Raw genomic sequence first — 14,993 nt, forward strand, 5'->3', positions numbered from 1 at the left:
GAATTCATCTGACTGCATCTGTCTTCAGTAACATCATCAATAAACACTAGTCATCCAGTGCTACTGGAAGCCATGCATGCCCATGTCATCACACTGCCTCCACCATGTTTGACAGAAGATGTGGTGGGCTTTGGATTATAAATAGTAATTGGCGAACCCAAACAGTAAAGTCTGGGGTCCGTGCATGGACCCTGAACAAGGACTTCTCATGAAAGTCTGTGTTACTGTTCAGGTTCCGCAGCCTGTACAAAGCTTGTTGAAATGCTGCAGCGCAGTCAATCATCAAGCCTATCTGGTGTGGACACTTTGGGCCCCATCACAGCCATATCAAGTATTGGCATGGCAGTGAATGTTTGATGTAGTATGTAAAAAAAAAAAATAAGACATGGTGGTCTCCTATTTTTTATATAAAGTGGATGTATAGCAGACAGCTGCGGACTGCAGTGCTCAGGTGTCTGCTTCATCTTGACTGGTTATATAAAAGAGGGGCCCAACAGTTTTTTTTAAATTATTTAAAGAAATAATTTAAAGAAATGGCATGGAGTCCCTCCTATTTTTGATAACCAGTCACGGTAAAGCAGACAGCTGGGTGCTTGTATTCTCAGTCTAGGAAGATCCACGGATATTTGGCTCTCCACAAGCCTAAAAAGAGGCCCGCAGCCACCCCACAAAAGGTGCATCAATTTGATGTGTCAATTCTGACACTTTGCCCCGCTCTTCCTGCATCTCCTTGTGCATTGGCAAGCACAAGTAGGGTAATATTTTGGTGTTGATTTTGGTGGCATCTATCAGACACAGTCATTGCTAACTAGCTAATTGAATAGTTAAAAAAAAAAAACAGACACAGGAAAAAAACACTTTATTTGAATAAAGACTCCCCCATACTCCCTTGTTTACCCATTTATGAATTAAAAATAAACCCAGGAAGTTCTGAAGGTAATCCAATAGTGAAATGTCCCAAGACACCCATCATGGTGAAGATCTGCTATGTGTAGCACAGGTGATCGGATGATTGCGGCTTCAAATCTCCCATGGAGACAATTGAAGAAAGTGAAAAGTAAAAAAAAGAAATAAAAATAAAGTTTTTAAAAATATATAAAGAATATAAAAGTTGAAATCACCCATTAAAATAATAAAATAAAATACACATATTTGGTATCGCCGTGTTCACCAACGCCCTGTCCAGTAATATATAAAAAGAATTAATCCAATTGGTAAATGGAACAATGAGAAAAGAAAATCAAAACGCCAGAATTACGGTTTTTGGGTCACTGCAAAATTGCATTGAAATGCAATAACTGGTGATGAAAAGATCTTATCTACACGAATTTGGTATGAATAAAAACGTCAAGATGGAATAGTAAAAAAAGAAAAAAGTTATGGCTCTGAGAAGAAGGTGAGCAAAAAACAAAAGCAAAAACGGAAAATGGCACTGGCCTGAAGTGGTCAACAGTGATTTGGTGGCGGTGGAACGATAAGATACCAAACACAATATTTTGAAAAAGGATGAGGACATTTTAGATTATCCAACGTACATGAATGGATACCACTAAGTTCATATCAGTTTCTGCAGAACCTCTTGAGCAACAATATATATATATATATATATATATATATATATATATATATATATATATATATATATATATATATATATATATATATATACATATACATATACATACACAGTGCCTACAAGTAGTATTCAACCCCCTGCAGATTTAGCAGGTTTACACATTTGGAATTAACTTGGCATTGTGACATTTGGACTGTAGATCAGCCTGGAAGTGTGAAATGCACTGCAGCAAAAAAGAATGTTATTTCTTTGTTTATTTTTTTTTTAAATTGTGAAAAGTCTTTTCAGAGGGTCATTTATTATTCAACCCCTCAACCCACCAGAATTCTGTTTGGTTCCCCTAAAGTATTAAGAAGTAGTTCAGGCACAAAGAACAATGAGCTTTACATGTTTGGATTAATTATCTCTTTTTCCAGCCTTTTCTGACTATTTAAGACCCTCCCCAAACTTGTGAACAGCACTCATACATGGTCAACATGGGAAAGACAAAGGAGCATTCCAAGGCCATCAGAGACAAGATCGTGGAGGGTCACAAGGCTGGCAAGGGGTACAAAACCCTTTCCAAGGAGTTGGGCCTACCTGTCTCCACTGTTGGGAGCATCATCCAGAAGTGGAAGGCTTATGGAACTACTGTTAGCCTTCCACGGCCTGGACAGCCTTTGAAAGTTTCCTCCCATGCCGAGGCCAGGCTTGTCCGAGGAGTCAAGGCTAACCCAAGGACAACAAGGAAGGAGCTCCGGGAAGATCTCATGGCAGTGGGGACATTGGTTTCAGTCAATACCATAAGTAACGTACTCCACCGCAATGGTCTCCGTTCCAGACGAGCCCGTAAGATACCTTTACTTTCAAAGCATCATGTCAAGGCTCGTCTACAGTTTGCTCATGATCACTTGGAGGACTCTGAGACTGACTGGTTCAAGGTTCTCTGGTCTGATGAGACCAAGATCGAGATCTTTGGTGCCAACCACACACGTGACGTTTGGAGACTGGATGGCACTGCATACGACCCCAAGAATACCATCCCTACAGTCAAGCATGGTGGTGGCAGCATCATGCTGTGGGGCTGTTTATCAGCCAAGGGGCCTGGCCATCTGGTCCGCATCCATGGGAAGATGGATAGCACGGCCTACCTGGAGATTTTGGCCAAGAACCTCCACTCCTCCATCAAGGATCTTAAGATGGGTCGTCATTTCATCTTCCAACAAGACAACGACCCAAAGCACACAGCCAAGAAAACCAAGGCCTGGTTCAAGAGGCAAAAAATCAAGGTGTTGCAGTGGCCTAGTCAGTCTCCTGACCTTAACCCAATTGAAAACTTGTGGAAGGAGCTCAAGATTAAAGTCCACATGAGACACCCAAAGAACCTAGATAACTTGGAGAAGATCTGCATGGAGGAGTGGGCCAAGATAACTCCAGAGACCTGTGCCGGCCTGATCAGGTCTTATAAAAGACAATTATTAGCTGTAATTGCAAACAAAGGTTATTCCACAAAATATTAAACCTAGGGGTTGAATAATAATTGACCCACACTTTTATGTTTAAAATTTATAAAAATTTAACTGAGCAACAAAACTTTTTGGTTTGTAAGATTTATGTATCTGTTAATAAATCCTGCTCTTGTTTGAAGTTTGAAGGCTCTAACTTATTTGCATCTTATTAAACCTACTAAATCTGCAGGGGGTTGAATACTACTTGTAGGCACAGTATATATATATATATATATATATATATGTGTATATATATATGTGTATATATATATATATATATATATATATATATATATATGTGTATATATATATATATATATATGTGTATATATATATATATGTGTGTATATATATATATATGTGTGTATATATATATATATGTGTGTGTGTGTGTGTGTGTGTGTGTGTGTGTGTGTGTGTGTGTGTGTGTGTGTGTGTGTGTGTATATATATATATATATATATATATATATATATATACATACACATATATATATATATATACTAGCTGAAGAGCCCGGCGTTGCCTGGGCATAGTAAATATCTGTGGTTAGTTATAGCACCTCACGTCTCTTATTTTCCCATCATGCCTCATTTTCTCTCTTACACCTCTCATTTTCCCCCTCACTCCTCTCATTACCCCCTAACACTTGTCATTTCGACCTCACATCTGTCATTTTCCAATCACTCCACTATTTTCCCTCACTCCTCTCATTTTGCACTCACACCTTTTCATTTTCACCTCACACCCCTCATTTTCACCTCAGTATATACATATTTGTCATCTCCCTTATATATAGTATACACCTGTATGTCTTCTCTTGTATATAGTATATACCTGTATGTCATCTCCCCTGTAAATAGTATATACCTGCTGTATGTCATCTCCTCCTGTATATTGTATATACCCATGTGTCATCTCCTCCTGTATATATTATATACCTGTATGTCATCTCCCCTGTATGTCATCTCCTCCTCTATATAACTATGCGTCATCTCCTCTTTTATATAGTATATACCTGTATGTTATCTCCTCCTGTATATAGTATATACGTGTGTCATCTCCTCCTGTATATAGTATGTACCTGTAAGTCATCTCCTCCTGTATATAGTATATACCTGTATGTCATCTCCTCCTGTATATAGTATATACGTGTCATCTCCTCCTGTATATAGTATGTACCTGTAAGTCATGTCCTCCTGTATATAGTATATACCTGTATGTCATCTCCTCCTGTATATAGTATATACCTGTGTGTCATCTCCCCTGTATATAGTATATATGTGTGTGTCATCTCCTGCTGTATATAGTATATACTTGTGTGTGATCTCCTCCTGTATATAGTATATACTTGTATGTCATCTCCTCCTGTATATAGTATATACGTGTGTCATCTCCTCCTGTATATAGTATATATCTGTGTGTCATCTCCTCCTGTATTAGACCGCGTTCACACGTTATTTGGTCAGTATTTTTAGCTCAGTATTTGTAAGCTAAATTGGCAGCCTGATAAGTCCCCAGCCAACAGGAAGCCCTCCCCCCTGGCAGTATATATTAGCTCACACATACACATAATAGACAGGTCATGTGACTGACAGCTGCCATATTTCCTATATGGTACATTTGTTGCTCTTGTAGTTTGTCTGCTTATTAATCAGATTTTTATTTTTGAAGGATAATACCAGACTTGTGTGTGTTTTAGGGCAAGTTTCATGTGTCAAGTTGTGTGTGTTGAGTTGCATGTGGCGACATGCATGTAGCGACTTTTGTGAGATGAGTTTTGTGTGGCAACATGCGTGTAGCAACTTTTTGTGTGTCGAGTTGCATGTGATAGGTTAGTGTAGCAACTTGTGTGCAAGTTTTGCGCATGGCGAGTTTTGCGCGTGGCGAGATTTATGTGTGGTGCATTTGGAGTATGTGCAAGTTTTGTGTGAGGCAACTTTTGCATGTGTTGCAACTTTTGTGCATGTGGCAATTTTTCCGCGTGTGGCGAGTTTTGCGTGAGTCTAGTTTTGCATTTGTCGAGTTTTGCACGTGGCGAGTTTTGAGCGGCGACTTTTGTGTTTCGACTTTTATGTGGCGAGGTTGGTTTATGTGTTCAAGCACGTGGTAGTTTGTGGCGCCTTTTGTGTGTGTGTTCATATCCCCGTGTGTGGTGAGTATCCCATGTCTGGGCCCCACCTTAGCATCTGTACGGTATATACTCTTTGGCGCCATCGCTCTCACTCTTTAAGTCCCCCTTGTTCACATCTGGCAGCTGTCAATTTGCCTCCAACACTTTTCCTTTTACTTTTTCCCCATTATGTACATAGGGGCAAAATTGTTTGGTGAATTGGAACGCGCAGGGTTAAAATTTCGCCTCACAACATAGCCTATGACACTCTCGGGGTCCAGACGTGTGACTGTGCAAAATTTTGTTGCTGTAGCTGCGACGGTGCAGATGCAAATCCCGGACATACATACACACACATTCAGATATATATATATATATTTTTTTTTTTTGTTTTTACTTTGACAACTGTAAACTCTGTTCTGTACAAATGTACTAAGTCTGTGACTTCTACTATACCCTTTACAACTGTTGTGTTTTGTTACTGTTTCATTGTGCACTAACTGCAAAGCTCGGTCCTCCACAACTAACTTCACTTTACCGTACTGCATTAGAGACAAAGGGAAACGGGAGAACTAATTGATGCAGAACAGATGTGTCCAGGACCTATGTATACAATCACAAAGGAGAAGCCTCATTCTCCATCTTCTTATTCCCCATGGCAACTAACTAGGAATTTCCGGAAGCAGCTGGCCTGTCAGTTATAGCTGAATTTCAGGGCAATACAAGATGGGGAACAGAGAGGTGCCAGGACATCCCTACTCGTTATGGGCACTGCTCTATTCATTATCATGTCAATGGAGTCTGCACAGCCCAGACAAAGCCGGGTTATGAGAACCTCCCAGAGTATCCTGACTCAATCATGCCACAATACATGAGCATCTGTAACACAGACGTGATTATGTGGGGCCCGCTCAGGAAACCTAATATTTCAGCAGGTTTATAATAAACACATTGAGCGGTGGCTTTATACACTGGTCACATTTTATTCCTAAGAACTTATTGAACAGCTTGCACAGAGTGGAGGCAGAGACATCTCATTACTGCTCTCTAAATCTCCCCAACGTGTGGCCCGTATTAGCAGGCAGCATATTCAGGCAACCAGATTCATATATTATTGCAAATAAGTGGACACTCAAATAAATAAGTGGACACTCAAATAAATAAGTGGACACTCAAATAAATAAGTGGACACTCAAATAAATAAGTGGACACTCAAATAAATAAGTGGACACTCAAATAAGTGGACACTCTAATAAGTGGACACTCAAATAAATAAGTGGACACTCAAATAAGTGGACACTCTAATAAGTGGACACTCTAATAAGTGGACACTCTAATAAGTGGACACTCTAATAAGTGGACACTCTAATAAGTGGACACTCTAATACGTGGACACTCTAATAAATAAGTGGACACTCTAATAAATAAGTGGACACTCTAATAAGTGGACACTCTAATAAGTGGACACTCTAATAAGTGGACACTCTAATAAGTGGACACTCTAATAAGTGGACACTCTAATAAGTGGACACTCTAATAAGTGGACACTCTAATAAGTGGACACTCTAATAAGTGGACACTCTAATAAGTGGACACTCTAATAAGTGGACACTCTAATAAGTGGACACTCTAATAAGTGGACACTCTAATAAGTGGACACTCTAATAAATAAGTGGACACTCTAATAAATAAGTGGACACTCTAATAAATAAGTGGACACTCAAATAAGTGGACACTCTAATAAGTGGACACTCTAATAAGTGGACACTCTAATAAATAAGTGGACACTCTAATAAATAAGTGGACACTCTAATAAATAAGTGGACACTCTAATAAATAAGTGGACACTCTAATAAATAAGTGGACACTCTAATAAATAAGTGGACACTCTAATAAATAAGTGGACACTCTAATAAATAAGTGGACACTCTAATAAATAAGTGGACACTCTAATAAATAAGTGGACACTCTAATAAATAAGTGGACACTCTAATAAATAAGTGGACACTCTAATAAATAAGTGGACACTCTAATAAATAAGTGGACACTCTAATAAATAAGTGGACACTCTAATAAATAAGTGGACACTCTAATAAATAAGTGGACACTCTAATAAATAAGTGGACACTCTAATAAATAAGTGGACACTCTAATAAATAAGTGGACACTCTAATAAATAAGTGGACACTCTAATAAATAAGTGGACACTCTAATAAATAAGTGGACACTCTAATAAATAAGTGGACACTCTAATAAATAAGTGGACACTCTAATAAATAAGTGGACACTCTAATAAATAAGTGGACACTCTAATAAATAAGTGGACACTCTAATAAATAAGTGGACACTCTAATAAATAAGTGGACACTCTAATAAATAAGTGGACACTCTAATAAATAAGTGGACACTCTAATAAATAAGTGGACACTCTAATAAATAAGTGGACACTCTAATAAATAAGTGGACACTAATAAATAAGTGGACACTCTAATAAATAAGTGGACACTCTAATAAATAAGTGGACACTCTAATAAATAAGTGGACACTAATAAATAAGTGGACACTCTAATAAATAAGTGGACACTCTAATAAATAAGTGGACACTCTAATAAATAAGTGGACACTCTAATAAATAAGTGGACACTCTAATAAATAAGTGGACACTCTAATAAATAAGTGGACACTCTAATAAATAAGTGGACACTCATAAATAAGTGGACACTCTAATAAATAAGTGGACACTCTAATAAATAAGTGGACACTCTAATAAATAAGTGGACACTCTAATAAATAAGTGGACACTCTAATAAATAAGTGGACACTCTAATAAATAAGTGGACACTCTAATAAATAAGTGGACACTCTAATAAATAAGTGGACACTCTAATAAATAAGTGGACACTCTAATAAATAAGTGGACACTCTAATAAATAAGTGGACACTCTAATAAATAAGTGGACACTCTAATAAATAAGTGGACACTCTAATAAATAAGTGGACACTCTAATAAATAAGTGGACACTCTAATAAATAAGTGGACACTCTAATAAATAAGTGGACACTCTAATAAATAAGTGGACACTCTAATAAATAAGTGGACACTAATAATAAATATCATTATTACCATTACTACCTCATTATTACCACCCTGTAAGTGCCCACCTCCACCTCAGGGCTCCAGTGCAGCTGCACCATCTGTATGTCATCCCCTGGCAGAGGTCATGGTGAAAAGGGAGAAGCTGATCAGCTAGTATGTATTGTGTGATGTATGTGTAAACCTCGGCATACACTTGACATTACATCATTTGGACACCAGCCACCTTGGCTTTCTCTCCCATACACAGAAATGCACATTAGGTTGAGTGCTCCAGTATTCTCTATACGAGAGCTGCCAAGCCAATATCTCTGCCAATGGCTTACCTCCAGAACAAAGTGATCGACAGTCCAAAGTGAGACATACACAATCAGTATCTTCCCCGTCAATCAATTGTCCGTGACCACCATACACATTAGACTGTGGTCTGAATCTATTGAGATCAGCGGCTTCGACTGATATTATTCTAATGTGTATGGTGGGGAAGCTTTAATGTTAACATTCTGAAATAGGCAGGAATACAGTTAAGGGTTATGTGTTAATTTATTTTGAGGCTCACTGTTCAGAGGGAAAATAATGATTTTAGGCTAATTTTAAAGAAATTTCCCCCCACAATAACAATCTGGGTGAAATTTTGATGGTATAAGAGATTGAGAGAATGGCTAATCTATGAAACGCCTTCCCCTCTACAGTATTTACATAGAAAAAATTCTCCATTAAATGTGCATCAGCAGGAAGTGCACCAACTAAAAAAAAACTGACATGGACAAATCAATGCACCCAAATGGCATGCACAGAGTACTACAGTAATTAAGAACAATGAAAGACAGAACATGGTTTCTAATATTCAAGGATTACAAGGGGACGGGAAGAAAAACATTAGACTCGAACAAAGACGACCCAGGAAAACATACTCAGAAGGGAGGTAAGAACATTTCTAAAACAATCCACAGTGAGGAGATTGGAACAAAACAAAATCCTCTAAACTGCATGCTCGCAAACGCCAGAAGCCTGACAAACAAGATGGAAGAACTAGAAGCAGAAATATCTACAGGTAACTTTGACATAGTGGGAATAACCGAGACATGGTTAGATGAAAGCTATGACTGGGCAGTTAACTTACAGGGTTACAGTCTGTTTAGAAAGGATCGTAAAAATCGGAGAGGAGGAGGGGTTTGTCTCTATGTAAAGTCTTGTCTAAAGTCCACTTTAAGGGAGGATATTAGCGAAGGGAATGAGGATGTCGAGTCCATATGGGTTGAAATTCATGGAGGGAAAAATGGTAACAAAATTCTCATTGGGGTCTGTTACAAACCCCCAAATATAACAGAAAGCATGGAAAGTCTACTTCTAAACCAGATAGATGAAGCTGCAACCCATAATGAGGTCCTGGTTATGGGGGACTTTAACTACCCGGATATTAACTGGGAAACAGAAACCTGTGAAACCCATAAAGGCAACAGGTTTCTGCTAATAACCAAGAAAAATTATCTTTCACAATTGGTGCAGAATCCAACCAGAGGAGCAGCACTTTTAGACCTAATACTATCTAATAGACCTGACAGAATAACAAATCTGCAGGTGGTTGGGCATTTAGGAAATAGCGACCACAATATTGTGCAGTTTCACCTGTCTTTCACTAGGGGGACTTGTCAGGGAGTCACAAAAACATTGAACTTTAGGAAGGCAAAGTTTGAACAGCTTAGAGATGCCCTTAATCTGGTAGACTGGGACAATATCCTCAGAAATGAGAATACAGATAATAAATGGGAAATGTTTAAGAACATCCTAAATAGGCAGTGTAAGCAGTTTATACCTTGTGGGAATAAAAGGACTAGAAATAGGAAAAACCCAATGTGGCTAAACAAAGAAGTAAGACAGGCAATTAACAGTAAAAAGAAAGCATTTGCACTACTAAAGCAGGATGGCACCATTGAAGCTCTAAAAAACTATAGGGAGAAAAATACTTTATCTAAAAAACTAATTAAAGCTGCCAAAAAGGAAACAGAGAAGCACATTGCTAAGGAGAGTAAAACTAATCCCAAACTGTTCTTCAACTATATCAATAGTAAAAGAATAAAAACTGAAAATGTAGGCCCCTTAAAAAATAGTGAGGAAAGAATGGTTGTAGATGACGAGGAAAAAGCTAACATATTAAACACCTTCTTCTCCACGGTATTCACGGTGGAAAATGAAATGCTAGGTGAAATCCCAAGAAACAATGAAAACCCTATATTAAGGGTCACCAATCTAACCCAAGAAGAGGTGCGAAACCGGCTAAATAAGATTAAAATAGATAAATCTCCGGGTCCGGATGGCATACACCCACGAGTACTAAGAGAACTAAGTAATGTAATAGATAAACCATTATTTCTTATTTTTAGGGACTCTATAGAGACAGAGTCTGTTCCGCAGGACTGGCGCATAGCAAATGTGGTGCCAATATTCAAAAAGGGCTCTAAAAGTGAACCTGGAAATTATAGGCCAGTAAGTCTAACCTCTATTGTTGGTAAAATATTTGAAGGGTTTCTGAGGGATGTTATTCTGGATTATCTCAATGAGAATAACTGTTTAACTCCATATCAGCATGGGTTTATGAGAAATCGCTCCTGTCAAACCAATCTAATCAGTTTTTATGAAGAGGTAAGCTATAGACTGGACCACGGTGAGTCATTGGACGTGGTATATCTCGATTTTTCCAAAGCGTTTGATACCGTGCCGCACAAGAGGTTGGTACACAAAATGAGAATGCTTGGTCTGGGGGAAAATGTGTGTAAATGGGTTAGTAACTGGCTTAGTGATAGAAAGCAGAGGGTGGTTATAAATGGTATAGTCTCTAACTGGGTCGCTGTGACCAGTGGGGTACCGCAGGGGTCAGTATTGGGACCTGTTCTCTTCAACATATTCATTAATGATCTGGTAGAAGGTTTACACAGTAAAATATCGATATTTGCAGATGATACAAAACTATGTAAAGCAGTTAATACAAGAGAAGATAGTATTCTGCTACAGATGGATCTGGATAAGTTGGAAACTTGGGCTGAAAGGTGGCAGATGAGGTTTAACAATGATAAATGTAAGGTTATACACATGGGAAGAGGGAATCAATATCACCATTACACACTGAACGGGAAACCACTGGGTAAATCTGACAGGGAGAAGGACTTGGGGATCCTAGTTAATGATAAACTTACCTGGAGCAGCCAGTGCCAGGCAGCAGCTGCCAAGGCAAACAGGATCATGGGGTGCATTAAAAGAGGTCTGGATACACATGATGAGAGCATTATACTGCCTCTGTACAAATCCCTAGTTAGACCGCACATGGAGTACTGTGTCCAGTTTTGGGCACCGGTGCTCAGGAAGGATATAATGGAACTAGAGAGAGTACAAAGGAGGGCAACAAAATTAATAAAGGGGATGGGAGAACTACAATACCCAGATAGATTAGCGAAATTAGGATTATTTAGTCTAGAAAAAAGACGACTGAGGGGCGATCTAATAACCATGTATAAGTATATAAGGGGACAATACAAATATCTCGCTGAGGATCTGTTTATACCAAGGAAGGTGACGGGCACAAGGGGGCATTCTTTGCGTCTGGAGGAGAGAAGGTTTTTCCACCAACATAGAAGAGGATTCTTTACTGTTAGGGCAGTGAGAATCTGGAATTGCTTGCCTGAGGAGGTGGTGATGGCGAACTCAGTCGAGGGGTTCAAGAGAGGCCTGGATGTCTTCCTGGAGCAGAACAATATTGTATCATACAATTATTAGGTTCTGTAGAAGGACGTAGATCTGGGTATTTATTATGATGGAATATAGGCTGAACTGGATGGACAAATGTCTTTTTTCGGCCTTACTAACTATGTTACTATGTTACTATGTTACATAATAACAAGGTCTGTACCACAGGACTAGTGCATAAAAAATGTGTCAGATATTCAGAAGAGGTCAAGAACTTGGAAACTATAAGTGAGTAAGCTTAACTTCTATTGTGGCAAAATCTTTGAAGATTTTAAAAGTGATGCTACTTTGGGGTTTCTAAATTAAGTAGCCTCATAACTCAGCATCAATATGGCTTTATGAGAGGTCAGTCCTGTCACACTAATCTCTTCAGTCTTACAGACGGGATCATGGAATCACCATGGATGTCCTCTATTTTGACTTTTCAAAAGATTGCAATACGGCTACACATGAAAAGGTTGGTATAGAAAAATAGAACACTGGGATTAGGGAAAATATATGTAGCTGGATTAACAACTGGTAACAAGAAAAAGAGGGTGATTATTAATTGAACATGCTCTGATTGTGTCACAGTTAACAGTGAGGTATCACAGGGGTCAGTATTGGACCCTCTTTTTAAAATACTAAGGACATTGTAGAGGGAATATAGAGTAGAATTTCAATAGTTGTATATGATACCATGCTCAGCAAGGCACGAAACACAGAGAAGGATAATTTAATATTACAAAGGGATTTGAGGAAGCAAGAGGCTTTTTTAAAAAAAAAAAAATAATGTATTTTTAATCCATTTAAATATCAAATAAATTAAGCCTGTTTGGTATCGTCATAATTGTGCGGATCTGGAGAATGTTGCCAGAACATTTTTCTCTGCACAGATAAAGCTGTAAGAACGTACCGCCAAAACCATTGACAGAATTGCGCTTTTTTCACCACTGCACTTGGCTTGGAATTTTTCCCGTTGCTCAGTACATTGTAAGGTAAAATAAAATATGTCAATCAAAAGTACAACTTGACCCACAAAAACCGAGGCCTCATTCGGCTATGTTAATAGAAAAATAAAAAAAATGATGGTTCGGTTTTGAATGGGCACAATAATGTAAACCACAAAAAAGTGGCTAATCATCAACATGATTATACAATAAATTCCCCTTGGGATCCAACTAGATACTTGTTTAGCCAACACAATACACTGTAGCACCAGGATAGTCAGAATGACCACATGCATAAAATCATTAGATATGATGACCAATATATACTGTGTAAGAACACCTTACAATCTATCAAGCTGATGTTTCCATCTTACATTTGTTTTGGAAGAGAGTCTGGTATGTGTTTGTTATTCTATGACGTAGTTTGCTAAATAGGCTAATCCACGGTTGTCCGTGGTATGGTCTTCAGAAATTAAGGTATTGCTTAATTCAAATTACAGAAAAAAGATATATACTGATAACGTATGTAATTATAGCTGGGGAATTCCAAACAGACGTTTACTAAAGCAATTAAAGTCCTAATTATCTCATCTAATAAGAGATGACAGTTTCATGAAATTAATTCAAAGAACAGGCAAATAATTTCAAATTAGTCAGAGTAACCAGTCTTCCCCCAGGAAATCAATGTTGTTATGAGGTTGTATTTCTAATGCTCATGGTATAGATAGAAAACTTGTATTTTTTTCCTGGTAAAACAATTATCAGCCACTTCCTCATCTTATAATAGTCACAAACAGCCAAATCGGACAGCAAAACTCAGTACATTCATTAACACAAACTGATTTGTTAAGATTAGGAATGTGACATTTAGTGATTGCTTTTTTCCTAACCAGATTAACCTTAATTCATCTGCCAATAATTGGTTAATGTAAATTACATTCTTTCAATGAGACTGGGAAAATATAAGATGTTATTTGAGTGATAATTAGCAGAGTTCTCCGTGACCAGAGTTTGGTAGACTCATTTAACCCTTATGCTGATTATCCCGAGCGGTGTTTCGTCTAGGACAAAAAAGACACTGCAAAGTGTAAGGAGAATCAGTAACTGATCAATGAGGCTTACCTATGCAACTTTGCACAAGCTTTTTACATCTTATTAGATGGAGTTATTGGAAGAAGTTGGGTCTCGATCTCATCCATTTTTTCACATAAGAGAAAAACAGACTGAGTTTCAATAGTGTTTTGGTCCAAGTTTCAGCAGTGTTCTCAGAGTTTGGTTCAAGTTTCATTAGCTTTTCTCGGAGAAGAAAAAGAAAACTGTACTTTCTCCTAGCTTGCACTCAGTAAGTAATGTTCACCATTTGGATGGCATTTGAAAGGTGTCCAATTTTTTCACTGACCCATAGATTTGCATCGCAGATTTTGATCAGACACTCAGATCAATATCAGACATGTCTCTGTGATTTGCACAGACCACTCGGTGTGCACAATAAATCAAACACGTGAACAGCCCATTATGCTATACTAGGTATGAGAGCTATCCATGCAAAATATGGAATGATCTCAAACGTGAAAAATTAGCATCTAAATAAGGCCTAAGGGCTCCTACTCACTTGTGCGAGACTCGCATGAGTCTCACATGTTTAAAACCCAGCCGGCTGCTGCCGGCACTCAGATCGGAGCGTGCAGCCGCATAGGAATACATGCAGCTGCACACTCCGCTCCTCTGTGACGGCAGCAGCGCCGGGTATTGCAGTGCGAGACTCATCAGAGTCTCGCACAAGTGAGTAGGAGCCCTAAATTTGAGGAATATTTTGCTCAAGCAGAAATGATCCTCAATCCTCTAAAGTCTGTGCTACTTTCACTCTATTCCTTTCTTCGTGCTTGTGATATAAACATATCAATTATGCTGCACGGTAAAGGCTGCAGAAAGCTAAAATAGTATGGCAAAATAGGATTTTTTTTTCAATTATCTTGACTACCAAAAAAAAGAATAATAAAACAAATGTTATGTTCTCCACTCCCCAAAAAAGGAGAAACAACATTTTCAGCCG

General features: G+C 38.3%; 1 protein-coding gene across 4 annotated transcripts in view; it reads right to left on the reverse strand.

Moving 5' to 3' along the window:
• The window catches only part of ADK (adenosine kinase), a 390,840-nt gene that overhangs the window by 17,540 nt on the left and 358,307 nt on the right, over positions 1-14,993 (reverse strand). The gene's annotated exons all lie outside the window — the stretch shown is intronic.

Source organism: Ranitomeya imitator, chromosome 2 (assembly GCF_032444005.1).
Source record: "Ranitomeya imitator isolate aRanImi1 chromosome 2, aRanImi1.pri, whole genome shotgun sequence".
NCBI classification, from domain to species: Eukaryota; Metazoa; Chordata; class Amphibia; order Anura; family Dendrobatidae; genus Ranitomeya; species Ranitomeya imitator.